Genomic DNA, 11,712 nt, shown 5'->3' with positions numbered 1-11,712 from the left:
ACAGTACCTGGAGACAGGTAAGCAGCAAAGATAGTTGCACACTTCAGTCTTCTCTTTGTCTCTCTCCCATTTCTCTCCAGTGTTCCCATTTACCAGGCAGGACAAACTCAGCCCAAAACATAAGTTATGGCAAGCAGAGCCTAATGGCAAACTTCTCATTTAATTAAAGGAGAAAGGATAATTAGGATGATTTCTAACCTAAACAATACTAAAAGCAGAATTCATAATGAATTCTGGCACTAGGCAGACTGCCAGTTTTCAGACACTTCTCTGCTTAATTTTAACTGCAGAAGCATCCCCGGTGTTATTGCAATAGTTGTCTGCTCCTGCCATAAACACCTCTGTAGTTTTTGAGTTTCACAAACCAGTCACAGGCATTCCCAAGGGTCAGTGTTCTGAAAAAATGTGACTTGGCTATTAAAAAAAAAAGGTATTTCTGTTAGGATCAATTCCCACACAATGTTTGTTTTTTCAGTGCACAAAAGGAAACTGCACTTTGTTCTCCAAGAAAGCTGGCGGTGCTGCAGACAACGTTACATTGACTCCAAGTCCCAGTAGGGCAATTCCAATGGCTCACAGGATATTTTTCCCAACCTGTGCAGAGCTGACCAGTCCCAGAGAGCTTTGATGAGGCTTTTAAGGCCAAAATGAGACCACTGTGCACACACCACATCTGGCATTCTCATGAGCAGTAGGTGGCAGGATGCTGGTGTAAGATTCAGTGTTATTAAGTACAGAGTTAGAAACAAAAAGCAAAATCTTGGGTACCTAATACTGAACATGAAATTGTTTCCCCCTGCCAGTTAGGACGGTCACACTGCTGGAACAAACCCTTATTTTGCTAGTCAGAAATGCACCTCACTGATAACCTGACCTGAGCACACTCCCCTGTGCAAAAACAAAGACACTTCCTGCTCCTAAGTACTTTGCATTTCTGGCAACAGGCAACATGACTCACTCCCTTTACTTTTAAATTGTGCTTTCCCTTCAAAATGGCTCTGGCTGACCAGGTCTCAATGGATCCCTCCTGCTACAGCAGCAAGAGCTCTGGTGGTGCTCAAGTCTACATGCTAGAACACCTGCTGCTCTTAACTGTGCACAGCATTGCGCTGCACTGGAGTTATTCACCCTTCTGCTCACTTGTTTCATGAAGAAAAATCCACTGTTGCATGGCTCAGAGGTTATTCCTGTAAAACATTGGAGCTGCTTGTCATTCACAGCCCTGATGAAAGCCCATGGCAGGAGGGCCTGATGGTGTGAAGGCAATTGGGCAAGCGGGGCTGAAAACCACACCACAATGTAAAAGATACCCAGCTCACTTGGTTACTTCTCTGTTCCCTTCCTCTCTGCTGTATATAATGACATTTCTCAGAGCACATTTCCCCCAGTTACAACCTCTGCCGACATTGCAGCAGCTTCTGGTGAAGCTGTGGTGGCTGCAAAGCAATTTCCTGGACTAGCTGAGTTCAGGCTCTGTGGAGGTGTAGCAACCCAACCACCCCATCTTCTCCTGCCATTTCAGCACTGAGACACCATGTGAGATTTCACCTGAAGGAAGGAGAAAAAGATAAAATCCAGGTGGAATTCCACAGTGGCTACCGATGGCTAAAAAAAGCCAGGGCTGCTTTTGCAGGCTGAAGCAGGCAAAGCTAAACAGCAATCAAGGGGTCATCACTGCATCCTTGAGCCTTGCTTCAAAGCTGGGGTTTTACAGCATTTTCAAGTTTGAAGGAGAGACTTTTTTTTTTCCTGTGCAGAAAGAAGAGCATAAATCAGCATCAGTTGGCAGGAAAATATATTTTTCAGTAGTCCCAGTGGTTCACACAGGCTTGGAGAAGGGTACAGTGGCAAAACACTCAGAAACACCATATTCAGACCACTAAAGCCAGTTTGTGGACAACTATTGATCCAGCATCACTCAGTTCCACCTTTCCTCTGCAGCCTTCACTTTAAAAAGGTCTATTTCATAAATACAGAAAGTCTGTGCACCTTTCCTATTACTTCAAAGGAAAACCTCGGGGAAAGGCCTTTCTCTATATGCTCTCTTAGCTAGATATTTACATTTCAGTGAAGGAACAGTGCAGGTCACCCAAACTGCAAACTTTACCAATGACACTGCTGCTCTGCTGTTCATGTGAAACCCAGTTTTGCTTTCAAGTTCAAAATTAGATGCTTTTCTCTTCCTGCACACAGCTGCCAAACGCTCCTTGGGGCTTCTGAGGTGCAGCACGTTTCCTTCACGGGGAGAGGGGAATTTCCTCTTTTCAAAGCATCAAATCACTCTCCACACTGCAGTCTATCCCTGGTTACTGCATACAGCCTCTCAGAAAACTGAAAAAAAAGTGAAGTACGACTTATTTGGCCACTTTGTATATATTCAGTTGCTTTGCTCATTAATTGTACTTGTCTGAACCTTCCTTTCCTTGCAGGAGCATGGATAAAGAGTTAACATCAGCACTAAAAGGGAGCCCAGCTTCTGCTTTGCTTCCCTCCACACTCCCCAGCTGTCCATAAGTCAGCACCAAAGATTTCCACTGACTTTCCTTTGCAATGAGAGCCCTGCTAGTCTCTAGTGACTTGTGCCTACTTACCCCCTTTCTTTTGCCTTATTTTTATTAGCATGGTAGAGCTGGCACATGAGCCACCTTGTTCTGCTTTGCCATAGCTTTTCATGTGCATGCAAACAGACAAGGTGTCCCAGCTCCCAAGGGACCTGGGAGAAACTGAGTCACACACTGGAGAGAAGTGATCTATAACTCAATGGTTGAAACAAATCAGAGCTTACAGGCATATAAACATGAAAGAAACTGTTTATAAATACATAAGAAATCTGTACGTGCAGATTTATCTCATTACATAGGCTATATATTGCAAATAATCCACAATATATAACTGCTATAGAATTCATAACTATACTGTTATGCAGAATGATGTGATTTATAATATGAAACCCCCATGCACAGTATAAATATGTAGTAGAAACACTTCAGAAATTTTATAATAAAAAATGTATTTGGTAAAGCCAGCTATGAGCTTCCTCTGAAATTCCTGAAAGTACTTTTTTGATTGAAATCTACTCAACCCAGTTAAAATCTAGTTTGTAGTTGCAGCACATTCAATGTGTAAGAAGTTTGCCTGTGTTTCCAGAAGCAATGTGTTTGAGCCTTATTGTTTTGCTCTTCAGACAGGAAAAGTATTGTATCCCTGGCATCCTGAGCAGCTGCTCCAGGGAGGGCAATTCTGAGATACAGTCTCCAGCCATGCTGCCTGTCACAGCAATTTCTCCTAAGCTCCTGCAAATTACCCTGTTTGAGAACATGGCACAGTGCAAATGTGAAACAAAACACAAACAGAAGGGGGGGTGGAGAAAAGAAAGAAAAAAATAAGAAAAGAGAAAGGGGGAGAAAAGCACTTCAAGCTTCTGATTTTCATCTATTTTGTTTATATCATTACTTCTTTGCATGTCTCTACCCATCTCTTATTATTCCATTACAAAGTAGCCAAACTTGCTGAACATCTGTGCTGGTGGCACAGGAGCAGAGCTGAGCTTTGATGTTGTGCTCTAGTAATGTGTAGCTTCGTGTGGGGAGCAAAACAAACCTTCAGCCATTCCTGCTCCCTAAATTTCATGCTGAGGGTGTGAGTGCTGGGCTGTATGGCACAGCAGGGCCACAGGGAGGGAAGAAGCAGAGCTGTGCCCTTCCCAGAGCAGCATTACTACAGTGACACCACAAGCATGCAGACTTGTTTCCAACATAAAGTATTGAGGGGGCTTAGATTTGGGAGCATCCATTTAGTGCCTGGAAGCCCCACAAGTTAAAAGCAATTAGTTTTGTTTTGTTTTTTTAAATGCAAGCTGTAGAAATAGCTGTTAGAGATGTTCTCAAAGAAACCACAGAGACCAAGATCATGGTGAGCTGTTTCTGGGCTTCGCCTTGTGGTCTTGGGGTGGTTTTCTATAGGATCATAGAGATGGGGGGAAAATGGGCAAGGCAGAGAGGAGAAACTCTATAATGAATTAAACACCTTTTGCACAAAACACAGCTACTTTATTCACAGCTGTGGTGCCCTTGCAGTCTAGTCTGCACAGTCTAATCTAGGGTGTATTGTCTCCCTGGTATGCAGGATACAGAGCAAAAGAATTTTAAAATTGTAGGGGTAAAATTAACAAATACACGGATCATTAAGGAAGAACCTGGTTTTGGTAATGAGAGTAAGACCTCCACCTAAATTGATAGAAGCTGGAGTACTGTGCTGGCAAGAAACATGGGAGCATTAGCTATGTCCAACAGGACGTTAAGGCTGTGGGCTATCCCATGCCTCACTGGTATTACTAATTATCATTCCCTGCTCCTTTGGAGTACATATTTCAACTGCTGTAGTTTGTGTGTGATTGTCCCTGAGCAGATCCCAACAGCCCCCTTGCCTGTCTGCTTGATGTGCCTACACTGAGGGCCAGCCTTGGTGACTTGGTGACATTAGCTAGTGCAGGCTGGCAGCTTATTTTAGGGATGAACAGCCCACACAATATTCACAGCATGGAAGGAAGAGGCACACAGAAGTTATCCTGGTTTCCTCCCTCTCCTTCATTCAGAGTTGCATCTCTCAGCTGCAGGACCAGGTTGTTACAGGGCTCTTGCCAGACCAAGGGGAGCAATCTGCAAGCCCAAACTGATGGCTCTGAACTGGGACTCTCTGGGTTTAGGGGAGGATCATCTTCCTGCTGCCTCAGCCAGCTCTGCCTCTCCTGTGCTTTCTGAGGCCCCTTGGAAAAGCTTTCAGGGAGGCAGAAGAAAGGAGAATCACTCTTACACCACAGTTTACTTGTCCTGGTATCTGGACAACCCCAGGAATTGTTTTGACATAAAAGGCTTTGTTTCACTGGCTTGACAAATTATTTTCTCCAGGAAACAAAGTTTCCTCTACATTTTATCTATTGAAATTGTAGCAGCAAATTCCATCAGTAACAGCTTCAGTGGCTGTTCTGACTCTCCGTTCAAAGAGCTTTCATTACTAAAGCTTGCAGGGAAATATTTATCACTGCATAAAGCCACACAATTCAGTGACTGCAGAACCAGAACTGGGTGACTGCATGACATGATTTTTGAGCCTGCATCTACTACCCTCCAATATATGTATTTCTTTTATCTCTTCTTTGAGGAAGCCACCTGAAAGCCACCCCAAGTGCAACTTGAGGTAGACAGACAGGGTAATGATACTTGATAAACCTATTTTTCCACGTTGTACCTGAAAATTAGGACTTACTTGTTGTGTACATCTAACAAGCTGATGACTACAGCGGTGGTAGGAGTTGAGAAAGGTTGCCCTGTGCCAGTGTTACTGATATATTATTAACTAAAGGATACCTCTCCCTGTTTAAATGACCACAACATTTTCTCTTTTCAAATACCCACCTGGGGTGAGAGATGAACTCCGAGTGGTTTTGTGTCCAACTCCAAAACTCTGCAATAGCCTTCAGGTCTCACAAAGCACCAGGTTGGCAGAGGGGTGTGCAAGTGAGTTCCCTTCATTCCTGGATTCACTCCCCTCATTAAAAATCCTGAATCAGCAGTTCACATGTGTATGCACGTAGCCAACCTGTAAATATCAGGGCTGTGGGCAGGGTTTTGCATCATTATCAGCCCTCTCTGATGGAGGACCACACAGTACTGAGAGAGTTCAAGGTAAATTATGCTTTTCTCAGCAAAGCCTGCATCCACAGCAACCTCACACACCAAACCAGAGAGGATAATCAGAGCACAAGAGACCATTCACCAGTCCCTGTCTTGCACGTTGGAGCACAGACCACGAACATGTGGTTTCTGGCTTGACAGGCTGCAATTAGACCAGGAGAAAGCCAAGCAATCAGTGCAGGCTGTGACCTCTCATATTAGGTGTGTGTTAAACACATCGCGATTAGCATGCTAATTACCTGTGAGGAAAACGGTAATTCACAGGCGTCCAGCCCTGCCTCCTCCTGGGAAGGATGGATAGAGTACTTGCTAGACTCAGGCTACCTCACAGTATTCATTTTTTTTCCTGTTTTCGATGGAAGTGGAAGCCACTGCTTTGTAGAGGTAGAACTGAACAAAAGGCTTGAATTTCTTCAGTTCCCTGTGTGTTTTCCTCAGAGTCACTAGCAGATCACTGAGAGATTCTCAGCTGAGAATGACCAAGGCTGAGGCACTTTTCATCCCTGCTTTCTCCCTCCCCACCCTTGTTTGAGGGAAATATCTTTCATGGTCTGTTCCTTCCTCACCTGTACTTGATGCTGCTTAGAGGCCTCCAAGAGCAGAGCTAGCACTAGTGTGTTATTTACTGTATTATACTTCTGCAACATGATTTTAACAAACTGAAATGCAGAAATATTTCTCTACCATTTTACAAAAGTAATTTCAGTCTGTGGTGATAAAAGGTGTGAATTTTTATCTGTGATTTCAGCGTTGTGAGGTTCACTATTTGCACACTTGGGAAGATGCTGAGCAGCACTGAAAGGACTGATCTTGTGCTTACTGGATTCACTGTCAGCTTCCACATAGTGCAGAAAGCTGGGAAGGCTGCTTTGGCTGGCAAATTGCAGGAACTAATTGGATACACTCTTTCATCAGTAAACAGAATCCAGCTCTGAACAGCATGCCTTGAACAAGGAGATGAATTTTTATCTGGATAGAGTTCATAAAAGCACCAACCTCGAGGACCCCGAGGGAGCAGATCTCAGCAGAAGCTGCAGGTGTCACACAGATCAAAAGGTGCAGCATAAACACACAAAAATCTACCCCTTTTGAAAGCCCAGGAGACTCCAAGGGGATCAGTTGTTGTGAACTCAGTGCAAAACCCCCCCAGCTGCATCAATGCCCCCACAAAGCAATCCCAGCACCGCTGTGACCTACATTGCTCTCTGTTCCAGCCGCGCTCCAATCGCGTTGTGCAGGGTGAGCACACAGCCCTCGCCTCTCACAGCACCAACACAGCATCATTAGTGGGTCTGGCAGCCCACAGAGCAATAATTGCAGGCATTATGAAGCAGCCACAGCGATGACAGGCTCAGAGGGCAGTGCCATAATCAAGGGAATGTATAGATAAGAACAATAATAGCATACGGGAACTCGGAGGAAGATAACAAGAGGGTCATTGAAATATGCTCTGAGGAGTAGAAAGATGAGCTCTGATAGAAGAGAATCAAACTGGCATTTAATTCAAGTTCAACCTCAGCTATAATCTATACATTCTGGGCTAGCTCCAATACCAACAGATACCCATGCACACATACACACCCCACTGCTTCATGTATGGAATTGAGCTAGATCACTTCAGAGCTCAGCTGCACTAGGAATACTTTAAAATGTGAATTTATGTAAAGTTCTGAAAGTGTTCAGGAGTAAATTTTTCTCCAGAAGATTTTTTGTGTTGCTAGGCAAAAATGTAGGAATCATTCTGATTAAACCTTGGAGTCAGAATGATGATTTAAATGTGGATTATTGAAATACAGATTTTATAAGAGATTTTTAAAGCACTGACAGTCTTCAGAAAATGAAAAGTTTTAACATACTGCAAATTTCACATGAAAAAGCAGTAGCATCCCTTTAACATTAACCCATGGCCTCATCAGCTGCACTTAGCAGCAACTTGTGCTATTTTGATTTTGGGATGAGATACAACATTTTATGCTAAACCCTGAAGCCTGCCAGGTTTTACTGTATCTCATTTACAGTGAGATACTTCTAGACAATCATGCAGCAGACCAGCATCAGTTCTAGAAGTGCCTGCCTCAGAAAAAAGGAGCAGAGGATAGCTCCTGTGATCTCCTGGGTGCAGGTACACCTATAGTCGACATATGGGCATTTACCGCTTGCTTTCCTCCCCTCCCCCAAAACAGGCAGCACGCATTCAATGCCATGTATTTAAATTCCTACAATTCCAACAAGCAGGGCAGGACCTTCCCAGAATCAGGACATGTACCCAGTGCACAGCTAACCTGGGGCACAGGCATCCGCATCCACTGCTCCCCCTGCGCTGCCAGCTGCGGGAATTCAGAGCCTCTCCCCAGCACCCGGATTAGCGAGGAGGACTTTACTACTGAGAAGCGAAGGAGATGGAGAACATGGAACTGCGACTGAGGTTAAGCGAGAGTTCACGGCGAGCCTGCTGAAGTTTGCAGGAGGAGGCAGAGCGGAGCTCGGGAGGAAATGAGCTCTCTGGGGCTGCGCTGAGCTCACACCCACGCCCGGCACCTGCGGAGAGCCTCTGCCGCCGCCTTTCCAGCTTCATTCGGCCCTGGCTGGCCCCCGCGACAAGCTGGTGGCACCTGAGAGGTGTGGGGGAAGCAGCCAGGGGTTTTGCTCGGGTTTTTATCGGATTTCTCTCGTGCTGTGGCCGATGGCAGCGCTGGTTTCCTGTGCGCTGCTCTCGCTCTGTTGGTGCTCGCCCTGCAGCCAGGGGGTTCTCAAAACAAAGGGAAGTTTCGCTAATCTGTCGGGAATCAAGCCCCCAGATGGCATGGCCAGAGTTTTCGAAGACGAATATATTGGATTATTTAGGTCAGCGTTAAGCTGCTTTATGCCTTTTGTTGTTCTGTTCCCAAACAGATCCTGTTGTAATATTCCCAAGGTGTAATATTCTGTATCAGAGCATGGGTCCTATCGAGTTGCTTTAATAAAAACCTCAGACACAAATTGCTCTCTATTAAAATAGTCTGAGTTGTGCTGGGTTTGTGCTGTTGCAATTCTGAAACACAACACTGAAAACAATTTGTTTTGCAGTGCACAGTAGGTTTCACAAAGGTCCTGCAGTGCTTTGCTGTGTCATTTCTCTCTCATTTCCTGCTGTAGAGGACAAGTTACATGTCTGAATGGCTCTTGAAACTCTGCAGAAAAGGGTAAATGGTATTATGATGCCTTTGACTTACCAACAATATGTTTAGTTGAAAAATTATTATGCAGTACAGCACTAGGCCCATCTAGCTAATTTAGTGGTTCACCATATAATTACAAAACATAGGCAGATATCTTCTGTGGAGATCTGAAACGCTACACCCAAAGAGTATCTGTGCAGGTCTACTATGCCAAGGTAAAATTTTCCCAGGGGAAAAACATGTATTTCAGATGATTGCCTTTTTTTTTCCCCTTTCTTTTTTTTTCCCCAATTACTTTTTTACTACTTAAAATACATGTAATGCTATTTTAGATAAAATATGCAACTTGAAACCAAACATATAATTTGGGTCTTCAAAGACAGCAGTACGAGACAGTGCTGCTTTAAATTATACAATAAAATGAGCTACAAGGACTTTTAAGCTTCTTCTACAATTGTTTCTCATTTACCAGTGATTTTGCATATAAAGAGGTGTATTGACTGAATAACTGAATGCATCAAATGTGTCTTTTTACATCACCTGGAGAACAGTGAGTCCCTCCTGTTTTAAAAGCAGCCTCCATGTTCTTCACAGAATGTGTGAGATTCAGATGACTCTTTTCTGCTGGGGAGCCTTGGAGGAAGAATAAAACAGAGTTTTTCTTGTTTAGTTTACATCACTGAATGTTTGTCTTGGAAGCAACTTCTTTCAGCATTTAAAACAACGTTTGTCCCAACTGGTGAAGGACAATTCCCCAAACTTGCACAGTGTTTGATGGATTCTTACAGCACTCTTAATTCGGGTGTGATTTGCATGACATCCATTCTCTCTTGCACACATTCATGTCAAGGACTTAGAATGAGCTCAGAGAGGCTGCACACATCTGCATGAGTGCCAGAGAAATGCTCACACAGCTGGAGATGTGCTCAGGACTCTTCAGTCCCTCCTTGGCTTGCATTGCTCATTTCCCGGGACATATTCCTGGCTTGGACAGTATCCCAGGGAAAAGCATTGAAATTACCCAGCCTGACTAGGGAAACACATCCACATGGTTCAGCCATTTATCATCTGTGACAGACATCAAGGAAAAGTGACCTCAGCTGGGCTGAGATGTTATAGGGCTGACATTGATTCAAGGAAAGCAAATCCTTAAAGTAAATAAGAATCAATGGATTTACTCCATGATATTTAAAGCAAAGAATCGAACTTGTAAAGTGGATTGCAGGGAAATTCCAGCTGGAACAAACCCAGGCCTCATCTGACCTTCATCTCAAAACAAGGTCAGCTGTAAGCTCAAGCCTGCTCACTCAGAGCTTTAAACGTCCTTGCTATGGCATTTGAAATAGGTCAAGTGTTCCTCAGTGCCTGTGCTAACACCCAGCAGTCCCACCCAGCATCACATCGCTGCAAACGCTGCAGTTGTTGGCCTCGCCAGCAGATGCCACTGCAGTAAATTTGTTATAAAATACATAAAACAGTCAAGATTAAGACCTTTTGTTACTTGGTACATCCCAGTACCTACCCAGCAGCTTCCCAGAATTGCTTAAATCCAAAGCTGGTAATTGGAAAAAAACATCCTAAGTCCTGCATCACTCTCACCCATCTCAGAGGGCTGAGTTGTTTTGGGTTTAGTGCAGAAACCACAGTGTGGCAAAGAGTGAAGGTACAGCAGAAAGGCTGGACATAACAGATGCTGGTCACTATATTTAGCCCATCCTGGCAATGCCAGATGTACAGCGAGGGATGTGACAGAAACCTTGAGAAACAGCCACACTTGGAGCATCCTGACTGCAGTTTGTGCTGCCTGAATCCTCAGAGACCTGCTGGTGCTCAGGCAGCCTGAAGGATCACAGAACCATGGAATAAGCTGAGCTGGAAGGGATCCATCAGGATCATCGAGTTCAGCTCCTGCCCTGCACGGGACAGCCCAAAAATCACACGCTGTATCTCAGCTCTTTCCATAAGGAAGGGACTAGGAAAGGGCTTGGCTTTTAGTTTGGGTTTTTTGTTCGTTTCTTTTTGAAGTTTCACTGTAAACTGTTGGTTCTTGATACAAGGAACCTGGCCAGGCACACACAGGGAAATCCAACAATCAGCAGGCACCAGCAGCCACATCTGGGGAAGATCAGGCTCCACCTCCACTGGAGCATTTTCCTGGTCAGGCTCTCTGTCTCTGATCATCCTTAAATTACTTAGAGTGGGAAAGAGCAGTGCTGCTGCCAGTAAACTTTCCAGACAACACATGTCTGTCCCTGAAGAGGTAGTGGGAGAGTGGTGGAAGAACCCATCTGCTTTTCTTGGCCTACATTAGCTGGAGACAGACACTCAGTGATAGAAGCAGCCCAGCTGCAGGAACACTGCTGCCTGCTGCCAGCTCAGCAGCCTGAGAAGCCTCGATAAGGCTCAAAACGCCGTGCTGGGGGTTGGCAGCAGTGCTCTGGGACTTATCCCGGCAGCAGCTCACTCCAGCAGCAAGGAATCACCACACCCCAGCCTCCCCCAGCTGCACAGCACCTTGCCTTTGTTCTTAAATGAAACCCAGGGTTACAGAAGTGGTGCTGGGAGATCAGGTAGGGTGGGTTGTGTGCTCTAATAAAGGTTGAATGGCATGGAGGAGGACCTGCAAATTGCAGAGTAATAATTCAGGTGTCACCCCTTCTAAGGACAGTCTTGGTGGGCACAGGAGGGCAAGAAAACACACCAAGAATAGCTTTTCTTGGAAGGGAAACAGGAACAAGCTGCACCCTAAAACAAAATGATGTCCACATGTCCACATGATGTCCATGATGTCCACAAAGTTCCTGGACATCCTATGAACCGAGAGAGCCTACCAGCTTCTGAAAGAGACGGAGAGGAGCACA

General features: G+C 44.8%; 1 long non-coding RNA gene across 1 annotated transcript; it reads right to left on the bottom strand.

Moving 5' to 3' along the window:
• Positions 1 to 2,056: 2,056 nt before the first annotated feature.
• LOC146439167 (uncharacterized) lies at positions 2,057 to 5,506 on the bottom strand. Its single transcript, XR_014850689.1, has 2 exons — positions 5,415 to 5,506; positions 2,057 to 2,331 (listed from the first exon to the last, which is right to left on the bottom strand). It is a non-coding gene; the product is annotated as an uncharacterized LOC146439167 (long non-coding RNA).
• Between the last annotated feature and the right edge of the window lie 6,206 nt (positions 5,507 to 11,712).

The sequence above is a fragment of the Lichenostomus cassidix genome, chromosome 3 (genome assembly GCF_008360975.1).
Source record: "Lichenostomus cassidix isolate B80296 chromosome 3, HeHo_3.0, whole genome shotgun sequence".
Taxonomy (NCBI): domain Eukaryota; kingdom Metazoa; phylum Chordata; class Aves; order Passeriformes; family Meliphagidae; genus Lichenostomus; species Lichenostomus cassidix.
Note: the sequence above shows the minus strand (reverse complement) of the source record. Positions and strands in the feature narration are given on the sequence as shown.